The sequence below is a fragment of the Nomia melanderi genome, chromosome 10 (genome assembly GCF_051020985.1).
Source record: "Nomia melanderi isolate GNS246 chromosome 10, iyNomMela1, whole genome shotgun sequence".
Classification (NCBI taxonomy): Eukaryota; Metazoa; Arthropoda; class Insecta; order Hymenoptera; family Halictidae; genus Nomia; species Nomia melanderi.
The window spans coordinates 13,149,345-13,162,981 of NC_135008.1; the positions used below are offsets into that span (position 1 = coordinate 13,149,345).

The 13,637-nt window shown below is 39.6% G+C and overlaps 1 long non-coding RNA gene across 1 annotated transcript; it reads right to left on the minus strand.

Annotated features, from left to right (window-relative positions):
• Positions 1–7,916: 7,916 nt before the first annotated feature.
• Positions 7,917–12,691, minus strand: LOC143174974 (uncharacterized). The gene is made up of 3 exons (XR_012999528.1): positions 12,080–12,691; positions 8,877–8,917; positions 7,917–8,048 (listed from the first exon to the last, which is right to left on the minus strand). It is a non-coding gene; the product is annotated as an uncharacterized LOC143174974 (long non-coding RNA).
• Positions 12,692–13,637: the final 946 nt, after the last annotated feature.

Here is a 13,637-nt window from a genome sequence, read left to right on the forward strand (position 1 = left end):
GAATATAAATCTATATAGATAATTATATATATATATATATAATTTATATATATATAATTATCTATATAGATATATACACATATATATACACATATATATGACAGAAAAAAGTAAATATACGTACAATATATATTTATGAAACAAATGTTTATCTCGAAGTCGGATTGTATAATTCGTTTCTGTCACAGTAATAATATATGCATATATGAATACTGATATTTGTGTATGAATTTCTGTGATTATTATATACGTATAACTCATAGGAATCGTAAGTCATAACGTTAGAGTATTTCAGGATTTAAAAAAATTATAACTTACTTACTAATCTGCTGCAAAAGTAAAAAATGTAGTTTAATTTTTCTTTACGGGGATAGCATAATAAAGTTTGTAAAATTTCATAAAAATGAAGAAAATTTTAAATTTAAGAAGGCCTCTCGGAAATGAGTTCTATTTAAGATTCACGACGTACTCAATGAAAACTGAAAACTATTGTCATGTCTTCAATGTTTTTTAGAGTAAAAACATTCATTTTCTAATCATTTTCGGCATGTAGATGGCTATTTATCATTGATTTTATTTTGATCTTCGCTAACGAATAAAAAACAATCTACCATTCATTAACACAATGTAACCTTATCAAATTAGTGTTAATATTTCTTTATTAAAAAATGAATATTAATAGCTTGTGATTTTACTTTTAAGTCAATAAAAAGTTTACATTGATTCTCAACTAAATTTCTGATTAATAAATCCATTATACTATCTTACAGACTGAACAATACTCCATTTGATAATTCTATTACTTTGATTAAATCCCAATTTACTGTTAATTTCATTATTTTTCAACACTATTAATAAACTGATAATACCACACATGACAGAATAATTACAAACGGTGTTATGTGAGTAGTCTATCAACCAGTAACTCGAATCTTTCGTTTTTCTTTTGCATTATCCGGCAGAATCTCATTCATCTAAACTGAGACTTATCGACTGATTCGATTCCAATCGTGTCCATCCTACCATCGTTGATTTCCCGCTTATCACGTGCCATCTTACTCGGCTATCCTGTATCGGCGCGCATAAATCGCCCGAGAATCCCACTGGACTATCCTTCCGGTGCAGTGACGCGGAACCGATCCCTCGCACAACCCCCTAACGTTTCATCCGTCGCGGCGAACGAGACGCACGAATCCTTCAGCTGTTCGATGATCCACGCAACTGGAACGACTTATATTTTTTTCTGATTGCAATTGAAGAGTTGCTCTCAAAAAAACACTGTAAGTGTCAAAACTTAAACATTTTGTGTTTTATTATACCGTGGTAAAATAATTCCGGGGAAGATGGCTATATTTCCTTCGAAATGCATTTAAATGAAGATTAAAAGAATTACAGCACCAGATTTAAGTTCTAAATAAACTTGAATTATCTTCTTACAAAATAATCAATAAGAATTCAAATTACAAATGAAGAGACATCAATTGTAATTTTACTTATATCAATTGTTTATGCAAGATAATTGAAGTGGTCATATCTCTCGTATCGCCAGTATTAAAATACCAAGAATGAAAATAGAAGAAGGAATCAAATGTATTTGCAAATCAATTCACAGAAATCAGAATGGTCCAGTAAGAAGTGTTTCTTTGAACATACCCTTATTGCAGTGAATTTCCAATAAACGCCTCTTAGAATTAAAGAAAACGTCTATAACGATTTCGTTGGAGTTTTAAAAGTAACTAGAGCATCGATCATCGTCAGCAGAAAAGCAAATACGTCCGTGACATATATTAAAACCACTGATCAAACACGTAGCATCGTTCTTAGCTAAATAACTATGTTATTTCCCATAATAATGTAACATTGTAAAATAATACACAATTTTTGTTCGCACACAAAAATTTAAACGCAAAATTGCCTTCATTAAGAATGAAATTCCTGCAACAAATAAAAATGCATATTCATTACAAACATGCTACTTCGGCAACTTCGCATCCCAGTACTTTATTCTTTATAGCAAAAGAATAAAATTGCTTTCAGACTAATGAGAAGGGGCCATACACCAAAACCGAACGTATCTCGTGAAATTGCGATTACTCGTTGCACTTTCGACGAAAAGAGAATGCTTCGAAATTGCTGAATATTTTCTGGAACACCGTAATATTTTTTAGCCGTGATGTAATTGAGTATTTATATCCTCGGCTTGTGTTACACCCCTTGCATTATTAGTTTTTTTTACAGTCTACTAAGCATTATGTGTCGCGTACACACACACACACACACACACACACACAGAGAGAGAGAGAGAAAGAGAGAGGTTTGGTCGTTCGAATAGTCGACGGAAGGAATAAGGTCTCTCATTCGAAAGCTTTTTACTTGGTTCCTTCGCTTTTCAACCCCTCGTCTACCCTCGTTCATTCACTCTGCGTTTGTTAACTCGTCGTTCATTATCGTTAACGAGAAGTTATCGCTTTTCACCGAGGAAGAGCGGTGCGGTATTGGTCGGCGCACATTCGAGAACCTCGTGGAAAAATCAAAAGGGCCACGGGCTTCACGTTACCTCGTTCTTTAACCTTTTCGCTATTATACACGCACTCGCCGTCTTTTCACCCTTGCTGCGAACAGATTCGCTATTTTTTTTTCAATGACTTTGTATCGTTGCTACGTTACTTCACTTATTTAAAAAAAGGGAAACATTATTCGACGAGAAAACATTCTTTAACGGAATATACAAATATAAACGAATTAAAAGAATGTTATTATTAAAAAAACATTCACGCTCGAAGTCATATATATATTTCAATTTTTCGAATATTATTAACGCCTGAAACCTTGTTACAATCATGACGGAACACCTTGCAACCCTGACACGGCACGTCTTCGTAAATGGACCGCGGTTTCCGTGCGCAAACAACGCGCAGAACGAAAAAAAGAACAAAAGTCTCGAACGAGTGTTGTATTCAAATAACCGAATCAAACCTTCTATTATATTTTCCAACGATGCGTCCTTGCGATGAACGTTATTCTTCTCTCGCTTCCCGTTAGAAGTGTAACGCGCACGTCATTCGTACAGTTTCGTAGGAAGAAACGCGGTAATAATAAAATTCTCGGAGTCGGTGGAATGAATTTTTCCGCGCTTTTGATTTCCGTAAAATGGGCCGTGAAAATTCGCAGTCCGTATGTAAAGTAGCGTTCTCCGCTTTCGTTAATTACGTGCCTCCAGGACCCATACTTTCGACGGACGTCAGCGTGCACACCGCCACGTGTATTTGCTCCGATCCATTCGCAGATTGAGTATCGGCCCGAATTGCGAACGTGCTCTTCTGGCTACGTGAAAAACCCATTGGTAACCGCGTCCCTTTGGAATCTCATTCGGACGCGACGGGAACGCACGTCGACTTTAATCACCTTTGACCGGCCCTGGCTTCCCGTTATTTTCAGCCGCGTGCAGTGGCGTCCCCGACCGATACAAAATTAAGGAAACGTCCCGGCGTGCTCCGATCGGTCGAGCTTTGATCGAGCAATTCGATTAATCGTAGCCGACGTGCACTTTCGAGTGACTTGCAGACGCACGATGTCGCGGACTCAAAGGAATTCGTTGCTGGAGGCAAGGATAGACCTGGCTGGGGTGGTGAGAGATCGATCGATCGATCTTCACATGCCCTTCACGCGAAATCAACGAATTTAACCCATTCAGCCGAAGTACCGAGGTAGACTCGTTGCTTATATGGGTAAGGTGTGTACAGTTTTTTATCAAAATTTTTAATAAATATCGGCTGTAACAATAAAGATGTAATTTCTTTTATTTTGTACCTTCTGGAATTTATTTAAATTGTACACTGTATTTTATTACTGTACTCGTGCAAATTAAATGTGTCGTTCGAATAAAGCATAAGACAATGTCGGCTGAATGGGTTAAGTCTTTTGGAATTATTTAATAATTATTTTGACGACGTAAAGGCGTAAGTTTGATTAAGAAATTGTTGACATAATCTGTGATTCTTATTTTTTGGAGATCAAATGTGAGTATTCGTAATTTGCTTGAAAGCACTGGGTTATTGTTAATATATCGATTAGTGTTGTCTCTTGTCGTAATTGCACTGCATCGATCTCATTAAACCTTACCTATGATTTGTCAACATAGACAGAGAAGGAATAAGAATTATGTCCACTACTCTTTACAATCACATGAACAAATCTCAACTCATGAAACTGTACGTGGGTACAATGTAAGATTCTTTGTTTTACAGTTAGCGAAGTGATAAAGATACTTTATCGAAGGTTATTAATTTAATTCATTAATTGTGCAACAGCAGTTTTACAATCTTCTCAAGAAATTATGAATCAGTTATCTCAACCCTCTGTTGGTGGTCGTAGCGTTGAGAAGATGTTAGAAAGTTTCGAAGCATAGATAATGAAACGCGGGATCTCTTTCGAAACTACTTATCAGGTATTTTCGTTCTTCATATTTATGTACCTAGGAGAAAACGATAGTTCTGCTGTACTTAGCATAAAAGAATCACTGGACTTAAGAGAATCATTTGATAAACGTCTCATCAAGAAAAAAGCACAAAAGTTATTCACAGGACTCAACGAATGAAAGACCCCAGAGCAATAATAAAAGTTTCCTTCGACTAGGAAGTACCAAGTATTTAAATAGGGATTAAGCTGTTCGAAAGTGCTTTCGAATTAGGGACAAGAAAAAGAATCGATCACTTCTTTCACCGACACGTTTTGGATCTGTCGCCAATATTAAAGCAACCCCCGGTTCCTTGCGTTTCTCGCCCGCAAGCGTAAACCCTGAGAGGCTTTTAAACCGTATTAAAGTAATCGATTTTTGCTCAGCATTGTGAATACCGATCGCGGCACGACACACGCCGAAGAAAAAAGCGAGGCGACCAGATGAAAGCAACGGTGGGGGAGACCGTTCTCCCGTATCCGAGCGTCACTTATCGCCATTCGTTAATTAGCGGCCGCTGCCTAGACGGGAGTTTTCTCTCGCGTTAATAAACTCATCCTGTTCCTGTTTCTCGCCGTGTTGCGGGGATGAATCAACTGAAACGAGCTGATATTCGCAATAAAGTTCACTCTTCTTCCACGGTAAAATTGAGTTTCCAAGTCCTAATCAAAATAATAAATTTCCTTGTAATTCGGTTAACGTTCATTCAGTTCTCTTCGCTGCAGTCTATTACGTTGATTGTTATCGCTTTATGTTTAATTGTGTTGTAAATGGATAAATCTTGATATTTTCTGTATAAGCAATTTTCTTGACGCTGCTGTTACGAGTCGTTTACAGAGAATGAAGAGAGTAAATTAACGGGAGAGACAGAAAGAGGGTGAGATCTAAACATGTGTAAACGAATACTCGCAGACGCAGCAAGTCACAAAATTTGGTGCCAAAGATTTTCATAACGTTAATCGTAAAATGCTACGTGTAATTACGATATCGTAGGTATCGTAGGATGCACGAGCATCGTTAGTGAGAAGAAATAAACGCGCACGGAGCGAGAGTTGCCCACGCACACGTCGCATCCTCTGAGAATCAAATGAATACGAAGGGAATGAGACATGGATGGACAAATATTGAATTGGATCGTTTGAGGAAGAATTTTCGTCGAAGAAAACTGCAAGAGATTTATATATAAATACATACACGCATTACATTATTCATGGTTAAACTACAGATGGAAATTCACGTTTGTAAAAGCGAGGAGCAAGAAAAATTCATTCTTTCATTTGATGGATATGTTAGAAGGAAAGACGATTGAAACTTTGATTTTGTTATATTTGCATACGCAGTGTATACAATTCTGCAAATCGTTCCTTCTATTGACACATTGACGATCGATTTAAATTTATCGAATTTATCGTTTCGTGAAGTTGAAATATAAAATTCGCTGAACGTTTCAATAAATTATTGCATTGAAAAGAAGAATCTACAACTTGCTGCACTAGAACTTATTATTTCAACTTATGAATTAAAATATGCCAGGTTGCAAAGGAGCTTAAATCAAGGAGAAGTTAATTATAAACATATTTATGAGTTCGGTTCGTTGAATTATTCATAATGTTTTCCGTTATAAATATTTAATATTCATACTTCAAATGGAAGGATCCGGTGTTCAATGGTGACTTTCTTCCCCTATTTTCGTCTGTTCTTTCTCGGTACGTTCATACTTTTGTGCAACGTAACAGGAAAACACAATTCACCTGCGGTCCTTGCGAGGTAATCATCGACATTCAATAACCACAGAACGGTTAATCGGTTTAACTGGCTACCGTGAAATTCTGCAATATGTATGATCCTAAAGGAACAGAAAATGCATCATTATAAATAATACAGAAGCTATATATATATATACATACATACTTTCGATACCTGTGTGTCCACGTTTTATCGTATCCATTTTTTCATACGTCACGTATCTACTCACGTATAGACTGCATGTACGTGTATGCAAGGCGTGTGGTGAATCGTCACGCAATTGAAGAAAAAGCGGTTCCTCGTAACAATTAATTCGAAAATGTAGAATCTTTTTTCAAAACTTTTTATTAAAAAATCCTTTTGCATTAACGAAAACTTATTAACAATCAAAATAAAATCCGATATCATATCTGCCCATTGATCGCCATTTCCACTCACACGAAACACCAATGGTACGATATTATCGATTTTACTATTTTCTAACTAACACCTGCTGCCACGAAAAAGAAACATTCTAACAGAGTCAATACTCGTGAACCCTGCCAAGTGTAAATAACGAAAAATAAATAATGACATTCGCAAATGTATTAACGGATTCCCAATGTCATTTCATTCTCGATTCATTTTTCCGCGAGCAATTGCTCATCGTTCAATCGCACTGCGATTCTCGGCACACCCAGCGTACACGCGACAACGTTTGAAAAATGTATCGGCGTAATTGCATACCATCGTACATGATAATTGTTATTATCTAATACGTAATTATTATATACACATAGATCATACATATATTCTTATATATACATGTGGGTGTATAACGCATAAAAAAAATGAAGAAAAAAACGAACAAAGAGGAGAAAAACGGCATGGAAATGGAAAAATTTCAACATGAAAAAAATGACGATGAAAACGGAAAATAGAAGATAAAGTATATATGCATGCGAATGTGTTGAAGATGTAGCGTTCGTTTATTTTGACACACGTTCGACCTGGCCGTTCGAGGTACCCTGGCGACGACGCGCCGAATTGACCCTTAGACCATATGTATTTACTTATAGAATCAGCCTGTGTAAATGGAAGCCAAGATAACAGGAGAAATATTTCACGTGTGGCGTAATAGGATCATTCAGAATGGTAGAATCTGCTTGAAGCATTATCAACGACGTATTGGTCAATGACAGTTTCCATTAAAATTCAATCAACAATTTCGAAATTATAATTTCCAAAATTACAGATACACATTTCGCGCTACTCAACATTCCAAATGTGAAATAAAAATTCACAAGTAATGAAATTAAATAAATATTTTGATTGAAGAACTCTGTTTTCCTCAATTATTTAAAATGCGCTAGGTTATTAGATGATCCGAGAAGTTTTTTTTCAATCTTCCACGAAACTTACCTTTCATAGTTTTCAGAGTAAATTTCTTCCATGATCTTTCCACATGTGACCTACGTGACTTTGTCTCGGCTGCAAGGTAGTTATCCGAAGCCAGGTTCATAAGAGTATATATATGGTCTGAAGATTGACCACGTCGCGTCGCGGAGGATGAAACGATGCGCGCACGGTCTCCGGGCTACGAGTGCATCGCATGGTCCGCGGTAAGTGCATCTACGGCCAGGCGCGGATGCAATAACAATATCGACACCTGAGCTGGCGGCGCGTGCCGTGACCTTTGAACCGATGCCACGTGGCGACGACCTCCAGGTGCGGTGGCACTTGTCCGCGACGTCAAGCCGATGCACCTCTCCAACGGTGTACACGATGCACACGCAGCCAAGTTGAGCGGGTCAGGAACGCCGCGACCGTCGCCGAAACGCTAGCGTCGACCGATCAACGGGACTTCCTACCGCAGGAGGTAATACGAACGAGATCAATTCTTCTTGATGCATTTCCTGCGAGAACTGAGCAAACTGTCTGTGTGCTTGTGCGTATAAATGTATGTTCAATTACACGGGGAAGAATTCGTGACATTAATAACGTTCGATCACGAATGATACAACGAAAGAAACTTTTGGAATACTGATTTAATATTTCGGTATGATCTTATATTTATTGTAACTTTCGATGTAAAACATTCGGAAGGGATTATTAGGAGAGAACATTTCATTCTGTAACTCTCGTGCATGGATCTATTCGATACGAAATGAAGCTCTTTGATTTTCATTCATTTTAGAAGCTATACATTTTATAAATATATCGTTTGTACAGGTTGTAATAAAATTATTCATTAATCTACTTTCTTTGTTTGGTTTTACCTATGGCTCAATGAAATAGAAGTAGCACTAGTACGATAGTTGTTCGAATAGTGTAGAGAGATAAACGACTGGGGTTGCAAGAACGTTTTTCACGCGTGTTTAACAAGTCATTATTTGGAAACACGTGTTTGACAAAGGATATCTGGTCTTAAATTATTCAAAGTAGTGAAGAAAAAAAGGAGTCACGCGGGGTGATGAATTTCTTGTCGTATGAAAAACAGAACACGTCCGGCACGTTATGACATCCCATAGAAACGAATAAAAGTTATAACAATGTAGTCGACAAAGTTTTCTTACAGGCGGAGTAAAAATACTTCATAACACGGCGAACTCTTTTACGATCTTCGGTATCGTAAATTAAATATAGACATTGTCTTTTTAATGGCGGCGCCTTACAGTAATGGCGTCGAACGTACCACCCCTTCAGCGTACCGTGATGCAGTGACGCAGCGGTTTACTGAAACACAGAATTTATTCGAATTTTATTAGAAAAATGAAAGAGAAAAAATCAATTTAGGAATTCCAAAAAAATGTTTCATTAATTTGCAGAAATAAATGAACTCGGAATTTTATTTGTGAATTGCGCCCCTTTCGGTATTTTCTGTTTCGCACGCTTCTCTGTACGTGTGTGAGTGCGTGTGCGTATGCTTAAGGGATACAAGAGTTAAGGATGTATGCTCCGACACAGAAAATGCAATCCCGACGAAAGGGAATTTGAAATTCGACCGCTGCTCGGGGGCGATGAACACGGGAAAGAGTGGATACCCTTTGATGGCCGACATTCGCATCACGAGCCTACACGCGAGAAATCTATTTTTGCAATATTATCACCATTGTACTAGGCATCTCGATGGAAAGGGGTACCACGATCCCTTTGGAAAATCTCTTTCGAGAGTCGGGATTGTGTGTTCATCCCTGTGGAAGCCCCGAGCAACCGGAGTCTACGAAGACAGGCCTGAATCTCGCTCCATTGCAATTTCCGTGACTTCGATTGCATTCGTGGTGCACAGAAAGCGTATTCTGGTCTGTTTTCCGTGTTTCTTTGTCCCTTCATGGGACAGTGTCGGCATTACACCGTGCTGTTTCAAGTAAGAATTGAATTTCAAATTTTCCCAGGTTTTGTATATCCCAACGAGAGCACATTTTCTTGAATATATGTGTAAACGAATTCGAATTCCGTGGATTCATCGGCAAAGGTTACGAAGCAAATTAATCAGCCACTGTGTATCAGATTGTTGAATAAAGTGTAACGTAATACGCTTCGCAATAATATGAAACTGACATATGTGAGTAACAAATAAAATGCGCGTAAAAGTTTATTTGCTTCCTTGTATTTGACAGTATGCGTGCGAATGGATTGTATGTTGGCAAATTTGATAATGCAGTGAATCAAAGAAGCTTACGACGATTGATTATATTTTTCGAATGACCTTAAGGCAACTGGTATGCTTTGATTTGACGTGGGTAAGGAAAGTATATGGCTGTTCAAGATTAGTTAACTTTTAATGGTTTACTTGAAGAGTTGTGATTTTGAATAATGCAAGACGCGTTGACGAGCGACCGAACAAACGAGTTCTTCAGTTGACAAGTGAAGTGCCTAATCATTTGTCATGTTTCTGTGAAACCTGTATGATTTTGTAAGATTTAGATATATTTAGGCATATTTTTTTGCGTAATATTATGATTATTCCAGACGTGTACTGATTTTACGGTGAATTGGTTTTTCACTTGTTCCACATGTGAATTGAGGGATTCGAGAGTTCCAGACTCAGATATCTGAATCCTCAGGCCTGTTCTGACGCGCGAATCTCGCGAGAATCGAGGCAGGTCAGTACCGAGCGAACAAGCGCAGCCCTATTGATTATTCCGGGAAAAGAGGAAGAGCACTCGAAGCTCGTTACAGAGCGAAGCTGATTTGTTAATCAGCTTTAGTCACCTTTGACGGCCTTTGCCGTGAAAAGAAATTATTAAACGTATCCCCTCAACCAAGAATAAACCATGATCGATTTGAACTTTCCTTGAACTCGCCACTTTTATAAAAATTTGCGCCGAAATGTTTTATCTCTTGCGGAGTCTTCCGTAATAAAATCTTTACCCTTCAGCAAGGGAATATCGAATATGTCGGATCAATGGAAATATTTTCGATGGTCCCCGCCATCGGATGGTATTAAGAAGTACTACGACTCCCAGGGTGACTCCTTTAATTGTTTCTATTTTGGAACTTTTTTTCAATAAACAAAGCTATACTCCAATTAAGAAATATAATAGTTAAATCATTTTAAATAGGTGGTAGATGTTTGTGTCGGTTTCATTTTGCAATGGCGCAACAAAACCTCATGGGACTTTGTTACTTATTTCATTCTTCTGAAGATGGTAGCTGATATTTACGAGAAGACTCTAAAGAAAAATAGGTTTACAAGATTAAATTAGAAAAACGGAATCAACTAAAACGTGACTTCCATTTATTAAACTGTTGGTCTTATTATTATTACAGATAATTTGTTCATAAACGACGAAACTATGAAAATAGCATTAATTAGTTAAATGGCAAGAGTAAAAGGAATAATAAAAATATATGTTGAAAAATAAAAGAAGTTCAAAAGTCAACTATCTTGCCGTGAAATTCAGTACTTTTCTTCTGCGAAGGAAATTTGGCGAGGACTGTCCGAGTGAAAAATCTTCTGGCAGAATGGTTCCATGCGATTCGCGTGCGAGTACAATTGTCCGGACGACGATTCGTCGAGCCAAACGTGTTCCACGAGCTGGCGGGTCGATCGACCGTCACCGATGTTAAAAAAAAAGAGAAAACATTGTTATTTAAGGGAACGACGCGTGAGAGTGTGCCGCGGACACCGCAACGATGGCGGTAATGCGCGACGCGGCGATGCGGATCCGCGAAATCAGTCCACGTGCGTTTGTGTTCCTTAAAAATAAACATCAAAAGGCACTGAAATTGAAAACTGAATGAAAACACGTGAATAAAAGATGGACGATCAAATTGTGAAATTAAAGGATGTAAGTACCGTGTGTGTATGTGTGTGTGCATGTGTGTGTGCAATATGGTAGCGTGCGGAAGCGATATGGTAGCACAGTTAATCCCAATCTATCAGGGTTTCACGTATGTCTAACTATACCAAAGAGGATAAAATATATAAATGAATATATGGATAAATTATAAAATAAATAAATAAATAAATATATAAATAAATATATAAATAAATATATAAATAAATAAATATATTATATTATATATATATATATATACATACTTACGCACCCACTTATATATGTATATATATTATGAAATACATTATATTAATAAATAATGTCATATCTGATGTTCTTGCATTATTATATTCTCCTGCCTTGCCCTTCAGCAGCAGTAATAGTCGTGCGACACTAATATAATAATGACGTAATAGTGATAGGAAACATTAATAGAAACAAAAATTTTGTATTATATGCGAATTATTTTATTCGATTTAATTCAAGATAACGTTTTTATTTTTTATAGTACTATTGAACATAATGTCAGTTTATTCGTTCATAATAAAAAAGAAAATACTCGTCAAAATTCTCAACTAGCATCAAATGAAAAATTGAGCACGCTGGTCAGTACCAATTTTCCAATAAAGATAACGATTGAGAACCACCGTCAGGGGTGCAACAAACTCGACCGGCATCGGGGTTGAAGCACGGTCGCGACGGCCTCGACGTCCCAGCGACGAAGAACCACTGGCCCGGCGGATTCGGTGCAACAAACGACCTGCCAGACAGCGAGGGTTGCAGGACGACCTAGGGAGGGTCGGTTGGAAGTACAGCGGGTAGTTTCGGAGGGATGAAGAGTGACTTTGTCTGTCCCTTTCCGTTCAACGTTCGCCCGGCGTCTCTTTTTCGTTCCGCTGTCCTTACTCGCTCGCAACCACCCTCCTCTCTTTCTTTTTTCCGCGCACTGTCCCCTTTCCACCCCTTTCAACCCCGAAGTTCCTCTCATTCTTTTCTTCGCGTTTCCTTCTGCAACTCTTTCTTTTCCATTCTGCCCTCCCGTATATCTACCTCTCTCATTGTACCTCTTCCTCAGCCTCTCTCCTCTCCAGTTTCTGCATTCGTGTGCTCATTGCTGTCGGTGAACGCGAATCTCTGTCTGGTTTGGTGGAGCGGAGGTTTCGTTGCTATGACAACGAACCCGGGAAACCCAGCCACTCTCTCACACCCCCGTTCGCATCTTCCATTTCCCTCTCGCTCTCCCCCCTCCAACCCCCTGCTCCATCCCTCTCTCATTGCACGCCTTGCTTGCGACCTCCTCGTCCTTCTCCCCATAATATCCCCCTCTTTCTCCATGTCGATTCTCTTCTCCCACCTCCTCCCTGTAGCCAACCTCCCCGACCGCGGTACCAACACCATCTCGCGCATCCCTCTATCCACGCTGCTGCCGCCGCCGTTACCAGCGTGTCCGTGTTTCCGCGTGCCCGTCCCTTACGTACGCGAGGCGTACGCGCCCGCGCGTGCTCCTCTTCGAACGTGACTACGTGAATGCAAGTGCGACGCCGGCGTCCCGGCGCTGCCGTTCGCGCGAGTATGCGCGTGTCCCAGCGGCCCTGTGTCAGCCTGCACTCTCCGCCGCCCTCTCTCTCTTCAGACATCACTGTGTATGTGCGAGCAACTCTGCAGACTGCCGCCCGGTTCATCCACCTCCTCCACATCCTGGCTCCCAGGCTGCTGCACCCCCACCCAACGAGTCTGTCGGAGGCTGGCGGACGGACGGACGGCCGGCCGGTCGTGGCACGCAACCCTGCGCCACGCCGGTCCGCTCGAGCCGGTGCGGTGCGGTGCGGAGCGTGCTCCGGGAACGAGGGACCGGCGAAATGGAAATATCGAGCGGATTGCCCCGCCGATCGTACGGATAGTTTTTGACCCAAGATCGAAGGGGCTGAAATGCGCCGCGACTTGGCGCGGGGTGGCGGCTTTGTTTGGAGGGTTGCATGGGAGACCGGCTGTCGACGGGGTTGCTTGCCGAAGGTCGTGGACCGTTCGGATTCTCCCCTTCACTTGGTGGCTTTCCTTTCGCCTTGTTGAAGGATCGTATTCACTTCGTGTAATTCGATGTCGTTATTAAACTCTTTGCATCGGAATATTCGATTGCTGAGATTTTAGACGAATAGAAAGTATTTTTAGTT